The sequence below is a fragment of the Kogia breviceps genome, chromosome 12, assembly GCF_026419965.1.
Source record: "Kogia breviceps isolate mKogBre1 chromosome 12, mKogBre1 haplotype 1, whole genome shotgun sequence".
NCBI classification, from domain to species: domain Eukaryota; kingdom Metazoa; phylum Chordata; class Mammalia; order Artiodactyla; family Physeteridae; genus Kogia; species Kogia breviceps.
This window is the reverse complement of record NC_081321.1, coordinates 68878547-68901897: the sequence shown is the minus strand read 5'-3', so window position 1 is coordinate 68901897 and position 23351 is coordinate 68878547.

Below are 23351 nucleotides of genomic sequence, written 5' to 3'. Positions count from 1 at the left end.
TTGTTGTTGTTTTCACTAGTAAGTGGTTGACTTTCTGTACTTAGAGACCATAGAATTTTTCTTTGTCTTTGAGATGGAAAAAAGCAATACGAGATTATATCATCTTGTTGATCATCCTATACCAAGGTTTCTTGGGACTTGGTTTCCTTTCAGTCTAAAGATGCAGGTGGCAACAAAGGCTGTGTTTCACCTATATCATTTCAGTTCCCTTTATCATTTTCATGCACACCAACTCCCAGTGTGTTCTCACTCACAACAGTGAGCAACAGGGTCTCTGTTGGAAGACTGTCCTTAGGCTACCAAACTCATTTCACCTGCTCTTGAAAAACTAAGGGTCCTGAGAATTTATATCCCCACCTGGCCTGGGATTAGCTGTTAAACAATGACTGAAGCATGCAAGGGTCTAAATAATGCAATTCCCTTGCCTCTGACTGGGACAACTCTCAGAAATGAGCTATCCTGAGCTGCCAAGTGGGATTGTGTTCATGTTTCCGCTGTCTGGTATTTTACTAGGCATCATACCACTGTTTAGCTTCCTTCCATTTCCGTGCCCATTTCTCCACTACCCTGCTGTTTTTATCTTGGAAACACTGATAATCCTTTGCATATGTTCCTCATCTCAAAATCTGCTCCTGGTATATTCCTGTATTTTAGGAACGTTTTCTCCTTTTATATCAGAATTATTTTTAGTTCATTAGGAATTTGGTTACGTTTATAATTCTTGGTGGCTTTTGCACGGCAAACAATATGGATATTGTTTTATTTTCTTCTTTTCAGTTAAAGTTATCCCAAACTACTTTTTTACCCTTTTGAAATGAGCTTCTGTTTCTAGCTGGATAGTTTCAGGGTTTGTTTGTTTGTTTTCCCAGTGAAATTCAATAATGCCAGTATCATAAAAATTGTCAGGAGAGGGAGAAGAATTGTGTGAGAACTTTGTGCCCTCTTCTGTTCTTTGTTATTTGAGTTTTTGTTGAGCCTTAAGCGTGCGGCCTGCTCCTCCAGGTGGGAAGCTTAACCTGTTCTCTGAGGGATGGGAAATTCCACTTGGGTTTGGTTTGGTCTCTTGCCGAGGGATAACAACCAATTTCGTTAGATTGGTTAGGTCTGGTGATAGTGACAGCCCTGCAGCTTATGGGCTGTAGTGTTTGTAGTTCAGTACATAATTTTCATTGCATGGATGCCTCTTTTCTGCAGGAAAAAAGCAGAATTGTGTGCACAGCTCACCCCTCCCAGTCAGGAAACTGATTCGAGAGGAGAGAAAAGCATACTAGCTGAGCAATTTCTTCTCTGAGGCTTCTTTCTCTGACAACTGCAGTGGAATAATTAGCTCCAAAAGAGAGGTTTACAGATCTTCATATAACCAACATATTCAACACATCTTCAGCTCTGTCCTGGCAATCTTGTTATTATTGTAGGAATCTTAAGAATTTATTTTATTTTCCAATCTGCCATGACTCACTGTGCTTCTAAGCTGGGAAGTGTGATTCAATATGGAAATCTTGTTTTGGTTATGTCCACATTTAATATGTGGCAATTAATCTTGTTTATGTGTAGATGTAAACACGTGAAATTTTTCTTTTTTAATTATATTTTATTTGCTGAGTATATTTGTTGATTCCATGCTCCTTAGTATAAAATAAATGTCGAGTTTTTTCATTTTGGCTAAGATTTTACACTCTCAGGCAGACTGTCTGAGTTCAAATCCTGGCTCTGTGATTTAGAATGGTTATTAAACTCTGTCTCAGTTTTTTTATCTTTTAAATGGGGATAATGATAGTAACGAATTTATGGTATTGTTTTGAAGATTAAATATGTCCATTCATATACTGAGTTTATTATAACAAGTACATAGTAAGAACTTAATAATTGTTGACTTTTTAGGTATCATGTTTTCTGGAATTCCCTGGCTCTGTTCTTTATCTACCTTATCGCATTCAGTCCTTCTAACAGTATTATACTTGATTATAAGTTGCATTCTACACATGAGCAAACCAAGGTTCATAGAATTTAATTCACCTGCCCAAATCCCACTGACAGCAAGTGGTCAAACCAGCATTTGAAGCCAAAGTTAGCCAGTTTTTCAAACGCCAAACATGTGTTTTCCACACGGGACTGTGCCTTTTGTAATTTTCAAATGCATTGCAGAATATTTCTCCTTAGAGTCAATTATTACTTGAAATGTTCTCCCATACCATCTCATGCATATATAAGATTTAAGTATGGTGAAAGAGACACAAATGTTCTAGTAAACTTTGAAAGAGCAAAAACGTTAATTTCAAATTTCTGAAAGTGGTGATATAAATTAGGTTCTAAAGCTATCATGTTGACTATATTTCTGCTTTGGTACTACAACAATTTCAGTGAACTGCCTTATTTACTGATGTTTTTGGAGACTTTGTGAATTTCATGAGATGCTTCTGAAACCGTTTATAGTAATGAGTGTGTGCATGACAGAGAGAGAGAGACAGAGAGAAAGGAGTTGAATGGGGAAGATAGAGTGGGAAATTCTTTACAAATGGAGACTTCTGTACTGCAGTCTGTCTCAGTTTACCACATTGTTCACACTCAGTCTTTTTTGTGTTACTATGTCTTATTTTGTCGACCAGAAAAATGTACACTATTCACTTAGTTTTCTTATATTGTCCCTTATTTCCACAATGTACTTCCTCCATTCTAAACATTATTTTAGGCATTACTTTAATATTACAGGGTTTTTTTTGAGAATTGAGACATCCCTAATGATCATAATTTACAGTTTTAAAAACAATAAAACAAGTTACCTATGGAGTTCTGAAATCCATGCAACTGAAAAGGATGCCAATTGAGTTAATTTAGGAATTAGTTTGAATTCCAAACACATTTAGAGGCAAATAGTCTGATTTTAACTTATTTTTAATTGAATTTATCACCCTACATTAGATTTATTACAAAATGTGAATTTTAAATTACCATCTATAATTTATCTCAGAGATGTCTGCTGCCTTATATGTTAATTCACTGTACATTGTTTCAATAAACATTTGTAGTCAGAAAAACATTGGTTTGAATTTATATCTGTCATAATATCCTAGAACAAGAAATACAGTCTTGTTAGAGCTGGTTTCCTAATGTAAAATAAGGAAAATAATACCTAACTTAGAAGGTTTTGGTAAAAATTAAAATATGTATATGTTAAGAATATACACTCTTGTCATATAGTAAGTGCATTTCTTTCTTTCAGGAACAACACTGTAACAACTAACTGTGGGTGATAAAGATAAGGGAAGGAGGTGAATGTGACAGGAGGGGCAGGCTCTGATGAGATAGAAGGCTACTAAAAATAAATGCCAAAAAACTCAACTACCTAGAATAATATACAGGACACATAGTTAAATTTGAAAAAAATAAAAGGAAACAGAATAAATATATATAGTATGAATATTCTGTATAAAGAGAACAAATATACATAATATTAGGCATTTCTCATTTGATCCTAAATGTCCGAAGGCTGACTTGAGCTTCCTGAAATAAGAGAAGGAATTTTATTGAAAGCCTATTTGATTTTCTCATGTAATAACTAAGCCAAAGGCAAGGCATGAAACTGCTTAGGTGCTATGGACATGTAGAACCAGATATTCAGTTCTCTCTCTCTCTCTTTTATCTGCTTCTATCTGCAAAACCACTTGATTCTTTCCTACTGAATATCACCTATCACTGTTAGTTCATATCATGGTTGTCAACAACTCTCTTGATCAACTCATCCTTCAGCTGTAGCAATTTGAGGTGAGGGACCAGTTTTGCTTTTCATTGAGGTGTAGCTGACATAGGACATTAGTTTCAGGTGGGCAACGTGATGATTTGATGCCTGGTGTATCATGAAGGGACCTCCAAAATCAGTCTAGTTAATGTCCACCACCACACAGAATTAAAGTTTTTTTCTTGCGATGAGAAATTTTATGATCCACTCTCTTAACAACTTGTAGATATATAATACATTATTGTTAACTATAGTCCTGTGCTGTACACGACGCCCCCAGGACTTATTTATGGTCTAACCCAGGGGTCCCCAACCCTGGTACCAGTCCGTGGCCTGTTAGGAACCTGGTCGCACAGCAGGAGGTGAGTGGCGGGCTAGCGAGGGAAGCTTCATCCGCCGCTCCCCATTGCTCACATTACCACCTGAACCACCCCCCTCATTGTTTGCCTTCCTGCCTGAACCATTGTTTGCATTACTGCCTGAACCATCCCCACACCTCCCTGTGCCCAGGCCCGTGGAAAAATCGTCTTCCATGAGACCAGTCCCTGGTGCCATAAAGGTTGGGGACCGCTGTCTAACTAGAAGTTTGTATCTTTTGACCCCTCTCACCCATTTCACCCACAGCCCCCACTCTTGCCTCTGGCAACGACCAATCTGTTCTCTATGAGTTGGGTTTTCTGTATTCCATACAGAAGTGAGGTCATGCAGTATTTGTCTTTCTTGATATGACTTATTTCACTTAGCATGTTGCCCTTGAGATCCATCCATGTTGTTGCAGGTGGCAAGATTTCCTTCTTTTTTATGGCTCAGTAGTATTTCCACTGTGTGGATGTATTTATGTATGTGTATATGTGCTGCATCTTTATCTATTCATCTGTTGATGAACATTTGGCTTGCTTCTGTGTCTTGACCATTGTAGGTGGTGCCGTTGTGAACGTTGGGGTGCATGTATCTTTTGGAATTAGCATTTTTGTTTTCTTTGGGTAGATGCCCAGGAGTGGAATTGTTGGATCATACAGTGGTTCTATTTTTGATTTTTTGAGGAACCTCCATGCTGTTTTCCGTGGTGGCTACACCAGTTTGCTTTCTCACCAACAGTACAGGGGGTTCCCTTTTCTCCACATCCTCATCAGTATTTGTTGTTTGTTGTCTTTTTGATGGTGGCTATTCTGATGGGTGTGAGGGTTGTATCTCATTGTGGTTTTGATTTGCATTTCTCTGATGGTTGGTGATATTGAGCACCTTTTCGTGTGCCTGTTGATAATCTGTGTGTCTGCTTTGGAGAGGTGTCTGTTCTGGTCCTCTGCCTGTTTTTTGATTGGATTGTTTGTTTTTGTGCTATTGAGGTGTATGAGCATCTCAATAAATCATTGAGAAAGATTGTGTTTCATTACTCTTTAGTTGGGAAATTGTCTTTATGTGATCAAATCTGGATTTCCATCCTTTTCGCAAAAGCTAAAAAAAAAAACCAAAAAAAAAGAAACATTAAAAACAACAATAGCTCTGTTTGCTTTAGAGCAAAAGTACTAAAAGATTCCAGGAGTTGCTTTACATTTTCCTCTTTCCAGCCCCAAGTCTTGGCAGCCTGGAAGTCTCCCAATGCCCCTCACATGCTCCCCTTAGGAAGGTAATGAACCTGTTACACTCAGGGCCAAAGCTTGCTTTTTTTTTTTTTTTTAATCTCATATTTATTATTCTCAAGGTCTTTTACATTAGGAGGGTCATTTCCAAGGACTTCGTGGAACTTGAGTCAGTGAATCATAAAATATTAAGAGCAGGATTCTCCAACCTGACACTCAATTAATCCTGCTTCTATCAAATGAACTGCAGAGCTGAGACTGGTAAAAGTGGCATTGTTCCTCTTTTCCAATAGTGACTCTTGGCTGCTTTTACTAAAAACTCACGTTGGGGAATACACGCAATCTGATGTTTGGAAACCTCTGTGCTGGCCACTGTTCCTCCCTAGAGCAGAATTTAAATCCTCCCACCCAAAAAGAAAACCTCCAGACATGACTTTCCTCCAGAGGGTAGGGAATGAAATCACATGGCAGATAGACCAGAGAGAGGCCAGCCTTCTTTTCCAAATCCTGCCTTAAAGGTACTGGTCAAGAATCCCGAGAGTCTCAACTAAGTGAAGTGTTTACTCATGGATCATTGATTGTGCACAGGGAGGTGTGGTCAAGCAGTACAGATGTGGACACCGAGAGCCCCATCTTTAGTTTCAGAATGATTCCAGAAAAGCATGAATCATGGCTTTGGCAGCTACTCCAAAGATTATTTACTATATCATATCTACATATAAATCTATATCCATGTCTACTTAGATATAAGTGTATGAAACAAAATAGGGGCAGGGGATAGTATGGAAAAAGGTAAGGAAGATGGGGACATTTACTTAATATCCTTATGACTATTAGGATATTTTCTGATACATAGCTTTAATAAATTATTTGGTGGTTGGCAAAAAGTTGAAGTATGCTTAGATTGTATAGGCTGCATTAATCGACATAGAGTCTTCAGGATAATGAGAAAAAAATCTATTTTAATCCAGTGAGACCACATTTGAAATATATCACTTTAAGTGCGTATAGTCAAACTCTAGTAGATCTAATGAAGAGTAATTAGCAAGGTGAAGGAAAACTATCATGGGAAAAAGGAGTTCCCTATTAGGGGGAGTCAAAGCAATAGCCAATTATCAAGTTTATTATAGATGATATTCATGCATCAGAAGGAGGGCTGTTAAATCAATATTTTTAAACTCAGAGCTGAACTGAAAAGTTTCCATGATAGCAGCTATTCGTTTTGTCTGTTTGTTCACATTTGACATAAGATAGCATTTTATCAAATGTCCTTTAAAAGTTTACAAATTATAACATTAGATGACTCAGTTCTTTTCTGCTCTAGGATTTAGTTCCCCCTGCTTACAGCAATCATGCCTATAACCAATACATCTCAGTGCTAAGTAAAAATAATGAATAATAACTTGTCACTTTCTCATAGTTTTATATCAGTTTGCCTTTAGAGTTGTTATATTTACTCTAACATATATTATGAGACTTTGAAGATATGTTATACAAAGTATATTCATGTGGCATGCACAAAGATTTGATTATGTAATTTACTTCTTTTTATTATAGTGGGCTCTTAAAATTATTAACAAATTATCAATACCTGATAAGTATGACTTTCAACAAATGATATAGTAAAATGTGAAAAGTGTTGTTTTCATCAATTTCCACTTAGAAAAAAACATAAAATACAAATAGGAATAAGATGCATGCAATATAACAATTTTTCTAAAGGAAAATGCATCTATAAATGGGAGATTATACAGGCATTCTCAAATTTTGTGGCACTTAATGGTATATTAAACACAAAGTTAAAAGAAAAATTTGCCTACAGCTGAATAGGACGTATTATTTTTCTGGGAACTATTTTGTAATTTACTCTGAGATTGTATTGTTTTATTTTGAAGAAAAGTCACAAAGCAAAATGAGAACTATTTGTTGGAAAAGTTCTCTTTTTTCCATTGTGTTATTGGCAATGTTTAAGGAAGCAATTTGATAGCACAGAGATAAATAACAATAGAAGACATAAAAATTAAAAGTAAGTTATCACTTCCTAGCTTTTATCAGAATAATTTTCTTATTTGCCACTAAGTGGAAAGGATAGAATAAATTGTATGTTTTAAAATTATCACCCACTTTCAAGGTACATTCTTTGTCTTTATTTCAGTAGATGAGTCAAAAGACAATTAAGTGGTCTCCTTTCCTGGAATTTATTTTTACAAATGTTTGCCATTCTGTAATAACCTCCTATTTTCACTCAGCATTACCTTATTAAAAAAAGAAAGAATTTTTTTTCATCATGGCTGTATGTGAATTTGCCTAATGTGTTTAATGAGTGCCACATGCCTATAAATGCTATCTGAAGTAAAGAACTGGCTCTCAGTTAAGACAATAACATTATAAAAATAACATTTTTTAGAAGCTTTGAAAATATTTACTTAAACTCTTGACTGAGTAAAGCCATAACAACGTAAACAAAACAATAGAATAGAAAGAAGATAAATCAGACTCAACTAAGTCATAAGAAGAAAATTTATAAAATGAATAAAATAAAAATAAACATTTAAAAAACACAAAATATTTTTTTAAATGTATCTTCAAGATTTTTTCTTTTTATCTTTTTGGATAATTCAATGTGAAAAGACAACTCAAAAATCAAAACAAACATAAAATGATCAACATATAGGTTCATTCATCAACAAGTATTTTTAGCATACACTAGTTATTCCTAGGACAAGTGTCCTCAAGTTGGAGGTATTATAGGGTTGCATAAAAAGTAGAGGTAAGAGTGTCATCTAAGAAATGGAGCATGAATGTACAAACAGGAAGAGACTACTTGACATAAATGAATGTATAATAAGAGTTAGCATTACTTTGTAGGATTGTCCAGCTATATCTAACTAGTCCAGAAAGAGCAGGTACAAAATAGAAATCTGAATAGAACCAGGTTTGCAAGTAACAGGTTCAAGGGAGTTGAAGATGACTGCAGGAAGATTAATAAAATAAATGCCTATGGCTTATTCTGGAAAGGAGGGAAATGTTGTGTAAAAATAGTGAAAAGTTGTAGGATTAATGGATTTTAGTTCTTGATGGAGTTGAAAAATTGTTCAAATTTGGGTACTAGAGACAATGAGCTGGAAATGTGGAAAGGTGGGTTTGAGATTGTGATGCTTAAATAAATGGAAATGTGATGCTTAAATAAATAAATGTGATAGAAAAATAAATGCATCTGAAACCCAGATAAATCCTCTTTATAAAACATGAGTTTTAAAAAGACACTAGTGTAGCTAACAGCACAACTTACCATATTTATAGAAACACATGTCAAGGCATATGTTCTACTCATGAAGGGCCAAGAACATGAAGAACAGCATGCTATGTCATTGCCAAAGGTACTGAGAAAGCTTTAATTTCTCAGCCAGTAGTATCTTGAGCAACAGAGATGTTGCTAATAATAACATCTTAAATATACTTTGCTTATTAAGAAACTCTTGGCAGCCATAGTAATGATAATCTCTTGTATATAATGGTATAGAAATTCAGGTCAGAGCTATGTTTTCCATCCAAGAGCCTTTTACTTTTAATAAAGGGTTTGCATTATATAATAAATATATATTCTTGAATTTAAAATTTAGATAGGGTGAATAAAAAATGGAAGCACCCCTCCCACTCCTGTTATAAATCTTGATATTATTCTTCTTAAGAGTATCCTACATATCCTTATGAAAATATTCAGAAAAGCATTTAATTTAGCAGAAATTAAATTCCAAAACAAATTCCTAAAACAAAGAAAAATTATAGTTAAAATAATAAGAATGAGCTGGTTTGTTTTAGAAATGTTAGACTCTGACACTGATTTTTGTGCCAAGTTATAGAGATTAATCTTATCCATTGTACTGCCATACTGTTCCAGTGCGTGGAGGGAAGCTGGGTTGGGGGCACTTTTGACTCCTAGAGCATTTCCTACATTATTAACTATTTTCATGTACTAATAATCTTATTTTGATAAATTCTATCTGAAGATGATATATTTCTTTTCACTAATGGGAAAGGTTTTATTGAAAGAAAAATGTGAAGTGATTTGTCTATAACAAGATGTTGGCCTAGACATCTTGGATGGAGCATCAAACTTTCACGTACACCAAACTTCAACCTGAAAATTATTTGAGGAGTTTTCTAAAATACACACTCTAATCTTGGGAAAATGAAGAGACCATATTCTCCAACAAACATATCCTTGTGTTTGATACAAATTACTGATTTTTTCCCTATGCAAACAGCTTTGAACTTCTATTTTCAGCCTGCTTGTTAAGCCAAACTGCTGCCATATATAAATTTTGAAATTTTATTACACTACCTATAGAATGAAATAAGCACATGGGCAGAGACACAAACTATTTTGTTTAAAAAGAACTATTGTTCACCATTAGCTGATTAAAAATAAAAGACCTAAAGAAGTACTCGGAGAAAAAAAAGGACCCCTTACTACTTCTACCCCACCACCACTCTGGTTCTATTACTGCTAAAGTAACTTTCACTGCCACTATCATATTAAGGAAGGAAGGTTCAAGGCAAAGGCCCTACAAATTTTACCTTTACACTTCTTCTGATGGAACATAAATCACCACATCCACTTCAGCATAATATAATTCGATGGAGATCTAAATAATTTCTTTCTTTACTTGAGTCTTAGAGGTTCTGGGGTATAAAGATATATACCCATCTACATGAGAGGTAATAGTAGTTAAAAACTTGGTGTCAGGCATTATGGCTCAGGAAACTTTCCTCTTCCACATACTAAGTTTCTGACCCCACTGATTCCATTGGCCTCTTTTTACTCATCTGCAAAATGCATGTATTATTTGCCAATGTCATAGGATTTATTTTTAAAAATAATTCACAGAACTTTGCACAATGTTGCATAATGAGCACTCAACAGATGTCATCTTTTCTTATTATTCAGGCTGGTATATCCCTACAGCCACTCTTCACAGGTACTTTTTTCCAACCTTCAGACAAAATCTGTGATTCCCTGTATCACTGGAATAGCAACCACACCAAAGAACTCCCCAAGTTCTAGGGACACTGTGATGAGAACTTGCCTCAGAGTGATCCATAAAAGGTGTTATGTTGTAAAAATTGTTTATTTCCCTCCCATAGTATTTATTTTGCCCTCCATCCCATTATACACCACTTATTCTTTAACGTTCTTATTTATAGTTCTCTGTTCTAATGCACTAATTAAATTTATTTTTTTCTGCTTATTGATTACCACTTCTTAAACCGACTTGAATAGGAATTCCATGAGGTCAGGAATCTGCCCTATTGGTTCATTTGTTCACTGATTTTCCTATTTTATTCACTGGTGCATCTCAAAAGATGCTCAATAAATGTTTTGGAAATAACTAATAAATCCAAGGGAAATAACTAATAAGTCCAAGATAGAATAGGGGTACAATTCAAAAATTAAAATTGCTGGATTTTCCACTTAACTATTTCAGTCTGAATCTTCCTCTCAGTATAGTTTATACATAATTCTACGTTTAAGTTTGTCTTTATTTTCTCCATGTATGGTTTATTCTATTCCTCAAATAAGTTATTTTATAAAATTGAATAAAATATAAAAATAAATAAATAATAGATAAAATCAAGACAGGACCTCCTCCTGGTGCTGCACAGAGAATGTCATACACAATCTGGTCAGCCACATGATATGACAGTGGAAGGTAACTACAAGTTAGAATTGAAAGTCAGTGGAGGGGAGGTTAAAATTCAGTGACTTAGAAATTCACCCCTATAATCTCTGAAATCCTTTGTATCTGCCAGGCTTCACAATCAGACTATACATTTCTGATGGTAAGAAGTATACAGTACACATTTTAGTTTTATAGTGACTTTTTGATAGTCAAGGAATTAATATAGCATGTTATGAAGAAATACTTTTTATTATTTGTAAGAAGTGCTAGCTAGCTCTGTCAGTTACTTACTGTGTGACTTCTTTTAAATTAGGTTGACAATAATGCTAAACCTTCCTTTAGTGAGATTCAGGAGAGAATTACAGTAGTTAAGAATGAGAACTCTGAAATCAAGCAGTACTGAAACTACATCTTGGTAGTGGAATTTACTACAGGAGTCAGACAGTTTATTCATCAATTGATAGGCTTAGTTTCCTACAAAATAGTTGATGATAGTATCAACCTTGTGGAATTACTGCAAGGATTAAATGAAATATTGGACATAAAGCATTTGGCACAGTGTCAGGATCTTAATACACACACACACACACACACACACACACACACACACTCTTATTAGGAATTTTAAAGTTACAAACTCAGACGGTTGTAGATATTAAGTAAGATAACGTGTCAGTCACTGACGTAGAGAAAGTGTTCAGCAAATGGCAATACAAGATTCTTGTGAAATATTCTACATTAAATAATACATGCTACAATAAATAAAGAGGAGATGGGGAGAGAGAGGAGGGGAAAGATTAAAGGAGAGGAAAGGAATCGATAGAGGGAGGGAGTAAAAGGAGAGGAGACAGAGGAAAGGGGTTTATCATCACATTTCAAGGATGGGAAAAATGTGATTTTAACCCTGAAACTTTGTTTTACTCTCATTTTGCTAACTTTTAATTTTTTCCCCTTTATCATCTTTTGTAATTTGCTGGCCAATGACTTCAAGTAAGAGTATTCCTTTGTTGTTGTGACCCTTAAAGATCCTAGAATTTGATAAATTTCAAGGTAGAATAAGAAATAGAAAAATAAAAATCAAAGGCAGAATTAAAACTTAGAATTATATTTTGATAAACCTGTCATCAAAACAGGACTAGACACTCTTGGGTCATGTACCTACAGTTATGATATTTCAATATGCAAAGTCAACTACTGAAGCAGTGGTGGCACAATATTGGCCTAAAAGTTAGATGACATATTTTTTCAATGTGGCTTTTTCTTTATATATAAAGAAACATTTTTTTCTTCCAGTTTTATTGAGATATAATTGACATACAGCACTATATGAGTTTAAGGTGTACAGCATAATGTCAACTTACATACATTGTGAAACGATTACCACAATAAGTTTAGTAAACATCTATCCTCTCATGTAGATATAGAATTAAAGAAACGAAAAAATAATTTTTGCTTGTGATAAGAATTAATGATTTATTCTCTTTTAATAACTTTCAGATATACCATAGAGAAATGTTAGTTATATTTATCGTGTTGTACATTGTCTTTTTGATGCCATTCTGATGGGTGTGAGATGATGTCTCATTGTGGTTTTGACTTGTATTTCAATGATGATTAGTGATTTTGAGCAACTTTGCATGTGAATATTGCCCATGTGTGTGTCTTCTTTGGAAAAATGTCTATTTGGACCTTCTGCCTACTTTTTAATTAGGTTGTTTGTTTATTTTGATGTTGAGTTGTATGTACTCTTTCTGTATTTTGAATATTAATCCCTTATTAGTGATATCATTTGCAAATAATTTCTCCCATTCAGTGGGTTGTCTTTTCGTTTTGTCAATGGTTTTCTTTGCTGTGCAAAAGCTTTTAAATTTAATTTGGTCCCATTTGCTTATTTATGCTTTTATTTCCTTAGCCTTAGAAGACATATCCAAAAATACATTGCTACAATCGACGTCAAAGAGTGTTCTGCCTGTTTTCCTCTAGGAGCTTTATGGTTTCCAGTCTATATGTAGGTCTTTAATCCATTTTGAGTTCATTTTTTTATATGGGGTGAGAAAATGTTCTCATTACATTCTTTTACATGTAGCTGTCTAGTTTTCCCAGCACTACTTATTGAAGAGATTGTCATTTCCCCATAATATTCTTGCCTCCTTTGTTGTAGATTAATTGGCCATAAGTGTGTGGTTTTATTTCTGGGCTCTCTATTCTGTTCCATTGATCTATGTGTCTGCTTTTGTGCCAGTAACATACTGTTTTGACTAATGTACCTTTGTTTTATAGTCTGAAGTCAGGAAGCATGATACCTCCAGCTCCATTCTTCTCTCTCAAGATTACTTTGGCTATTCGGGGGTTTTGTGTTTCCATATATATATTTTAGAATTATTTGTTCTAGGTTTGTGAAAAATACCATTGGTATTTTGATAGGAATTGCATTGAATCTGTAGAGTGCCTTGGGTAGTATGGTCATTTTAACAATATTAATTTTTCCAAGCCATGAATGCTGTATATATTTCCATCTGTTTGTGCCATCTTCAGTTCTTTCATCAGTGTCTTATATTTTTTGGAGTACCGGTCTTTTGCCTCCTTAGGTAGATTTATTCCTAGATATTTTATTCTTTTTGATGTGGTAGTAAATGGGCTTGTTTCCTTAATTTTTCTTTCTGATACTTCGTTGGTAGTGTATGGAAATGCAGCGGATTTCTGTATATAGTTTTGTATCCTGCAACTCTACCGAATTGATTAATGAGCTCTAGTAGTCTTTTGGTGGCAACTTTAAGATCTTCTATGTATAGTATCATGTCATCTGTAAACGGTGATAGTTTTACTTCTTACTTTCCAATTTATATTCCTTTTATTTATTTTTCTTTTCTGACTGCTGTGGCTAACACTTCCAATACAGTGTTGAATAAAAGTGCTGTGAGTAGGCATCCTTGTCTTGGCCCTGATCTTAGAGAAAATGCTTTCAGCTTTTCAGTCTTGAGTATATTTTAGCTGTAGGCTTCTCATATATAGCTTTTATTATGTTGAGATATGTACCCCCTATACATACTTTGTTGAGAGTTCTTATCATAGATCAATGTTGAATTCTGTCAAAAGTTTTTTCTGCATCTATTGAGATGATCATATGATTTTTATTATTCAATTTATTAATGTGTTGTTACATATTGATTGATTTATGAATATTGTACCATCCTTGCATCCCTGGGCTAAATCCCACTTGATCATGGTTTTTGATCCTATTAATGTATCATTGAATTCAGTTTACTAATATTCTGTTGAGGATTTTGGTATCTATGTTCATCAGTGGTATTGATCTATAACTTTCTTTTTTGTGATATATTTGTTTTTGGTATCAAGGTGATTACTGGCCTTGTAGAAGGAGTTCAGAAGCATTCCCTCCTCTGCAATATTTTGGAATAGTTTGAAAAGGATAGGTATTAACTCTTCTCTAAATGTTTGGTGGAAGTCACCTGTGAAGCCATCTGGTCCTGGAGTTTTGTTTGTTGAGAGTTTTTCTTTTTTTTAAAATTACTACTTCTATTTCATTACTGGTAATTGGTCTATTCACATTTTCTATTTCTGCCTGATTCAGTCTTGGGAAATTGTACATTTCTAAGAATTTGTACATTTTTTCTATGTTATCCATTTTATTAGTATAAAATTATTTGTAGTAATATCTTATGATCCTTTGAATTTCTGTGGTGTCAGTTGTAACTTCTTTTTCACTTCTAATTTTATTGATTTGGGCCCTCGTTTTTTCTTGATGAGTCTGGCTAAAGATTTATCTATTTTATTTATCTTTTCAAAGAACCAACTCTTAGTTTCATTGATCTTTTCTATTTGTTTTGTCTCTATCTTATTTATTTCTGCTCTGATCTTTATGATTTCTTTCCTTCTCTAAAATTGGGTTTTGCTTGTTCTTTTTTTAGTTCCTTTCAGTTAAAGGTTAGCTTCTTTAATTGAGATTTTTCTTCTTTCTTGAGTTAGGCTTGTATCCCTATAAACTTCCCTCCTAGAGCTGCTTTTGCTGTACCCGATAGATTTTGGATTGTTGTTTTAGTTTGCATTGCTCCCCAAGTGTTTTTTTATCTCTATTTTGATTTCTTCAGTGATCCACTGGTTGTTTAGTAGTATATTGTTAAGCCTCCACGTGTTTGTGCTTTTGCAATTTTTTTTCTTATAGTTGATTTCTAGTTTTATAGGGTTGTAGTCAGAAAAGATGCTTGATATGTTTCAATTTCTTAAATTTACAGAGACTTGTTTTGTGGCCTAGCATGTGATCTATCCTGGAGAATATTTCATGTGCACTTGAAAAGAATGTATATTCTGCTGCTTTGGGGTGGAATGTTCCATATATATATGGAACATTTGATCTAATGTGTCATTTAAGGCCAATGTTTCCTTACTGATTTTCTATCTGGATAATCTGTCCATTGATGTAAGTGAGATGTTAAAGTCCCTATATGGTTGGTGTTACTGTTAATTTCTACCTTTAGGTCTATTAATGTTTGCATCATGTATTTAGGTGCTCCTATGTTGGGTTCATATATATTTACTATTGCTGTATCTTAGGTTGGTCCTTGATCATTATGTAACATCATTGTCTTTTGTTACAGTCTTTGTTTTAACATCTATTTTGTGTGATATAAGTATTGCTATCCTGGCTTTCTTCTGATTTTTATTTGCATGAAATATGTTTTTCCATCTCTTCTCTTTCAGTCTGTGTGTGTCTTTAGATATAAAATGAGTCTTGTAGGCAGCATATATATGGAACTTGCTTTTGTATCCATTCAGCCCACTCTATGTCTTTTGATTGGAGCATTTAGTACATTTAGATTTAAAGTAATTATTGACAGGTATGTACTTATTACCAGTTTTTAAATTGTTTGCGGGTTGTTTGTGCAGTTCTTTTTTGTTCCTTTGTTCTCTTCCCTTGTGATTTGATGACTATCTTTAGTTTATGTTTGGATTACTTTCTCTTTTGTATTTGTGTATCTATAATAGATTTTCGGTTTGTGATTACCATGAGGCTTCTATACAAATATATATATATGTGTGTGTGTGATTATTTTAGTTGATGATCTCTTAATTTCAAATGCATTTTAACAGCCCTACATTTTTTACTCTTCTCCCTTCATAATTACTGTTTTAAACATCATATTTTACATTTTTTGTTTTGAATATCTTTTAATGATTTATTGTGGAAATAGATCATTTTACTATTTTTGTCTCTTAACCTTCCTACTAGCTTTGTACATGGTTGAGTTACTTCCTTTACTGTATACTTGCCTTTACCAATGAGATTTTTCCTTTTGTAATTTTTATATTGCTAGTTGTGACCTTTTCTTTTCCACTTAGAAAAGTCCTTTTAAAATTTCTTGTAAAGCTGATTTTTTGGTGCTGAACATTTTTAGCTTTTGCCTCTCTGTAAAACTTTTGATCTCTCCATCAAATCTGAATGAAAGCCTTTCTGGGTAGAGCATTCTTGGCTGTAGGTTTTTCCCTTTGTTCACTTTAAATATATAGTGCCACTCCCTTCTGGCCTGCAGAGTATCTGCTGAATAGTCAGCCGATAGCCTTATGGGAGTTCCCTTGTATGTAACTTGTTGCTTTGCCCTTGCTGCTTTTAATATTCTCTCTTTATCTTTAATTTTTGCCATTTTAATTACAATGTGTCTTAGTGTGGTCTTCTTTGGGTTGATCCTGTTTGGGACTTTCTGTGCTGCCTGGACCTGGAAGAAAGGTTTCAGCTGTTATTATCTTCAAATATGATCTCTGCCCTATTCTTTTTCTCTTCATTTTCTGAGACTCCTATAATGCAAGTGTTAGTACAACTGATGTTGTCACAGAGGTCTTTTTAATTTCCTCATTTTTTAAATTTATTTTTTCTTTTTCTCTGTTCATCTTGAGTGATTTCCTCTATTCAGTCTCAGTTCGCTTCACAGTTCCTCTGTATCACCTTATCTACTGTTGACTCCTTCTAGTGTAGTTTTTATTTCTGTTATTATATTCTTCAGCTCTGTTTGGTTCTTTATATTTTCTAATTCCCTGTTAAATTTCTCACTGTGTTCATCCATTCTTCTCCTGAGTTCTTTGAGCATCTTTATTATCATTACCTTGAACTCTTTATGGGATAGCTTGCTTATCGCCACTTCCCTTAGTTCTTCTTTTGGGGTTTTATCTTGTTCCTTTGTTTGAACACGTTTTGCCTAATTTGTTGTTTTTATTCCTACATATTTGGTAGGGTGTTTATGTATCCTGATCTTGGAGAAGTTTCCGTTTTCAGGAGACATACTCTGGGGCTCAGCAGCACACTGCCCTCTGGTTACCAGAGCTACATGATCTAGGCATGCCCTCTATGTGGGCTACATGTGTCCTGCTGTTGTGTGGGCTCACTACTGTGGGCATGCTGTTAGGTGTGGCTGGCTCCTGGTCCTTTTGGTTGCCAGGCCCTACCTACTGGTGGGCAGAGCCAGGTCATCAGGCAACTGGCTGTGGAGCCCCTAAATTTCCTGGGAATAGTTCTGGCCCACTGGTAGGTGGAACAAGATCCTAGGTGATGGGCTTCAGGTCCAGGTGTCCTGGAGCTAGTTCCAGCTTACTGGTGTGTCTTGCCTGCTCTTGACATAGCTTACTGTGTGGCTGAGATGGTTCTGGGGCTACTGTTGACCCATTGGTGGGTGGAGCCAGTGCCCAGGGGGGTCCCCAGGGCTGGTGCCTACCTACTAATGTGTGAGGCTGGGTCCCTGGACTAGTGCTGACCTGCTGGTAGGCAGGTCCATGCCCTGGATCTGCTTGTGCCTAGGAGGTCCAACAGCAGCTGGCTTGCTGTGGGTGAGGCTGATTCCTGCCTAGCTAACTACTTGGCCTGGGGTGACCCAGGACTGGTGCTGCCTGGCTGGTGGGCATGTCTGTGTCCCAGCACTAATAAGGTAGATAGAGGATTTCCAAAATGCACTTGCCAGCAGCAGTGTCCCCATAGTGGGCTTAGCTCCCCAAAATGGCTGCTGCCAGTGTCTATGTCCCTGGGATGAGTCCCTACTGCCTCCTGCCTCTCCAGGAGGTTCTCTAAGATCACAAGTGGGTCTGAGCCAGGCACCTATGAAATTATTTCTTCCCTGGGTCCTGGAGCATTTGCAATATTGCATGTGCCCTTTAAGAGTGGCGTGTCTATTTACCACAGCCATCTGGGTCTCTGAAAAGTAAGCTCCACTGTCCTGGAAAGCCAAACATTCTGGGGCTCATCTTCCTGGTGCAGGATCCTGGGGCTGGGGAGCCTGAGGTGGGCTTGGAGCCCTTGTTTCTTTAAAAGAAACTTTTTAATAGCTACTCCATAAATACTTGTAATTTTGGTGTGTCCATGGGAGAAGATGAGCTCAAGGTCTTCCTCATCTGCCATTGCAGCCAATGATCTAGAGTGATCTAAGTTAAAAAATAAAATGAAACTGTATTTAAAGCATTCTAGTTAACAATCCAAATTTGTGTGTAAACCATTCCAAAATTTTGTCAGACAAAATGACACTATTTTTCTATCATTATGGATTCTCTGCATCAGGATCTAGATAAAATACAGAAGAGATGTTTTATCTCTGATTCACAATGTCTAGGGCATCAGCTGCCAATTCTCAGATAGCTAAAGGAGACTCTCACAGTTGGAGAATCATCTGTAGGTTTCTTCATTCGCATGTCTGGTGCCTCGGCTGGGAATACTTGAAGGCTAGACTTAGCTGGAACTATTAACTGAAATGCCTATGTATGGTTCCTTCTTATGGCTTAGGCTTCCTCACAGCCTCAGAATAGTTGTATTATAAATTGATTTTTACTTAGATATAATAGATATAACATTGTAGTAGTTTAGGTGTCCAATATAATGACTCAATATATGTATATATTGCAAAATGATTGCCACAATAAAGTTAATTCACAACCATCATCACACATAGTCATATATTTTTTTCTTGCGATGAGAATTTTTAAGATCTACTCTGTTAGCAACTTTCAAATATATAATACAGCATTGTTAAGTACAGTCACCATGCTGTACCTTACATTCCAGGACTTACTAGTTATATAACTGAAGTTTAAGGAGGTCATTAAGATTAAATGAAGTCGTAAGAGTGGGACTGTAATCTGATAGGATTGGTCTCCTTTTAAGAAGAGGAAAGAACACCAAAGATCTCTCATGCACACAAAGAGGGAAGTCCATATGAGGACAAAATGAGAAGGTGACCTTCAGCAAGCCAAGGAGAAAGGTTTCACCAGAAACCAGTGCTGCCAGAAATTCTTCTTGGACACTCAGCCGCCAGAACTATGAGAAAATAAATTTCTGTTGTTTAAGCCACGCAGTCTGTAATATTCTGTTGGCAGCCCCACAAACTAATACAGTAGGGAAATATTGGAAGATTCTAAGTAGGGAAGTGACAGATTTACATTTTAAAGTGGTCACTGTGTCATATGAAAATTGGAGAGTGAAAGCAGAGAAAATTTTAAGGGTTTGGAAAAATGATAAGAATAAAAATTGGTACAATCATTTTGGAAGGCGGTTTGGCAGTGCATATAAAATGTTTATAAATGCATAAAAGTTGTTGAAGAAATTCCATTTTAACTCATTTACAGATGAAGTCACACAATTATCCAAAGAAATTTATAGCAAGATGTTCATTGAAGCATTATTTATAATGCCAAACTGGGTTTATCTAAAACTCTAAGAAAGCAGTTAAACCAATTATTGTATAACCATAGGGTACAATAAAATACAGTAAATGAAAATAATTATATGACTTTTATTCCTCTAAATATACATATATACATATATAAGTCAAAGTCTACATAAGATATTGTTAGCAGTTGTTACCTATGGGAGATGGAAATGGTTAGGTGTGTGAGTACAGTGAATCAAGAAATTGTCTATTGCTTTTCCTTTAATGCATATCTACACTCTTTTAATGTCTTATGAATATGTATTTCCATTAAATAAATTGATCTACTTTAAACAATGAAATATTAAAATTATACATCAACATTTTCTGTATAGTTAGGGTCCTTAAATATCTGGGTTTGTATGCATTAACTACATAATGATTTGGTTTCAATTTTGTTGTGTACAATACAGCAACAAAAAAAACCCCCATATTTGTAGAGAAATTTGTTAGCCAGACAGCTGGTAAATAGGAATGCTTGAATACATAATGAATATGATTTTAAATTGACAATGCAAACAATGAAGCAGGTGGAAAGCACCATATCATTTTCAATAAATTTTTAAAAGACTATATAGTTACTTTTTATCAGAGGACCTTAAATAGGATGCCTGTGTGACTAATTTTCTCATTAATCAGTAGGATATTACCTGTGATCTTTATTAGGGACTTTTTGTACTGCTTTATCATCTTAAATGGAACATGTTTCTTAATTTCTCAAGACAATTACTTAATTTAAAAAAGACAACTGTGTTTAAGACAGTGAAACTTCTACCACATATTTGAAGCACTATATCCAATGTGGTTAAATAGATCTGTATCATTAAATCATTCTTAGTGATCATACCATGATGTAGCAATTTATTAATTTAATAAGCTGAATGATTACTTACTCATTAATCTTCATTTGCTGTTACCTATTAATATAGCTTCAATATTGTCAACCTAAGTCATAGTGATATGGGTCATCATTATTTTAGAATAAGATGATGCTTCAAATTATACTGTTCTGTTTCATGTCTACTCTAATTTTCTTTATGATAGCACATTTTTCTTTTTTTTTAATTTTTAAATTTTTTTGATAGCACGTTTTTCTATACCTACTTTGTTCATTTTATTAAGTTCTTCTCTTGCATTACCTCATTTTAAAGACCCTAACTTAACATTTGTATAGTAAATCTCCAAACCATCTTCAGTAATCTTCTATGAGCCATCTGTGCAGTAAAATACATTTGCCTTACGATATTATATTGTGCTCATATTTTATCTGAAAAATTTTTCTGGCTATTGAACATTTGTTAACATTTGATGATAAATAGACCAGACATTGTTTCTTTCTTTTATATCTTTATCATTCTAGTAGAAGACAGTATAATTGGATATTTGAGAGTTCCTTAGGGATGGAAACACATGCCCCCTTGTTCTACCTTTCTTCCTGAGAGATTGTATTATTTCAAAATCATAGTATTTTTAGTAATTTTGATGTAGATTGGGAAGTCATTAAACTGTCTACTTGTCTTGGTACTAATGCTTTAAAGTGTAATAAAAATTGTAATTTTGCCTATGTCTATAAAAACTCCACCTATGTACACATTGACAGGAGGCTTTAATATACAGTAAAAATGCACCCAATCCATTTGTCCATTTGTCCACTCTTTGCCCATGTGGCTAGCCATTTAATTTAGGGATTAGTAAATTATGCTTTCTAAAATTATGACTAAAAGGAGACCTCTGTTGTTTATTATACTATTCCAGATCCTTGGGAGAATCCCTTAAGGAAATTTAAAACTATAAGCTATGTTGTACCTGCTTAATTAAAATGATCATTATAGGTTTTATCTATGCCAAATCCATGCTAATTTTTGGTCATTATCATTTTCTATTACTAAGTGTTATTCTAAATATATTATGCTTCCTTTCACTATAATGATTTCTCAGGTGTTATAATCATGATCTTTGCTTAACAAGTCTGTATTAAGTGGGATATATTAGAGTGAAACTAAAGTAGATGAGGTCTGTCTTGGGCACTTATACATCTCTCTTTGATAAACCGTTTGATCTTGATGGTGCCTATATTCTCTGGTATAATGTATCTTCTTCAATTTCTTTGCTATTTCTGTCTTTAACGCATCTATCTACAACATTTCCCCTGTGATTTTACTACTCATGGGTCATAGAACTCTTTCTATGGCAAATAATTAGATATAGTCATTCACATCTTAGACATTTAGGCAAGGTAAACCTCAGAAGAGAGGTCTTTCTTGGCATGACAAGTATGGAAAATATAGAGAAAAAATGAATCATTCATCCATTTTTGTTTTCCTTCCTACCATGGTCAAAGCACATAATTTAATTTTTCTAAATAAAATTTACATCTTAAGGTAAAATATGAAAATTGATATACTTAATTTAAAACTTTTAGAAAATTAGATAAAATTGAAAAAAGATTGTATAAAAATTCTTAAACCTGTTGAAGATACCCCTGATCATCATCCTCTTTTTCATCTTTTCTTGTATATAGCTGCCTAAATAATTTTTTTGTAACCAAAATTACATTAGAGGGCTTCCCTGGTGGCGCAGTGGTTGAGAGTCCGCCTGCTGATGCAGGGGACGCGGGTTCGTGCCCCAGTCGGGGAAGATCCCACATGCCGCGGAGTGGCTGGGCCCGCGAGCCATGGCCACTGAGCTTGCGTGTCCGGAGCCTGTGCTCCGCAAGGAGGGAGGCCACAACAGTGAGAGGCCCGCGTAATGTAAAAAAAAAAAAAAATTACATTAGAATCTTATATGCTTACCATGTACTGGCATAATTCTAGTTAAAACAATTCTAAAAATTATAAATAATGTTTTATTTATTTATTTCATTGTTTATTGTAAAAACTTAGAAACGATAGAAAAATAGAATAAAATAGGGAAAAATTTTTAGCTAAATCCTATTAAGATCAATCACTGTTTTCATTGTTATAATTTTCTCATCTTCTATCTTTGCAAAATAAATAGTTTATATACAATTGTGTATTTTTCCACTTATCATTAAAATGTCAGTTTTATCCCATGTCCTTAAAACTTAAGTATGACTTCTAGTAGCTACTTAGTAATCTATTAAGTAATAGTAATATTTTAACTAAGTAAATATGAGATAATTTACTTAGATAACTCACGGGTAAGATTATTAATTTATTTATTTACTATTTTACCATCACAAATAATTACATAATGAAAGTGAGCTTGCATATGTTTTTGCTTATGAGTTATATTATTTTATTAGAATTTACAACTAGAAGTAGAATTACTGGGATAATATGAATGATTAAAGGTACTTGATATATGTTAACATAATACTTCAAAGAAGACTTTTACAAAGTCCATATGGTCAAATTTACTGATAATTTTCGTTTTTCTTTTAACATCTTTATTGGAGTATAATTGCTTTACAATGGTGTGTTAGTTTCTGCTTTACAACAAAGTGAATCAGTTATACATATACATATGTTCCCGTATCTCTTCCCTCTTGCGTCTCCCTCCCTCCCACCCCTCTAGGTGGTCACAAACCACCTAGCTGATAATTTTCTTTGTGACTTTCTCCAGACATTAATTTAAAAAGTATTTCCCTGGGCTTCTCTGGTGGCGCAGTGGTTGAGAATCCGCCTGCCGA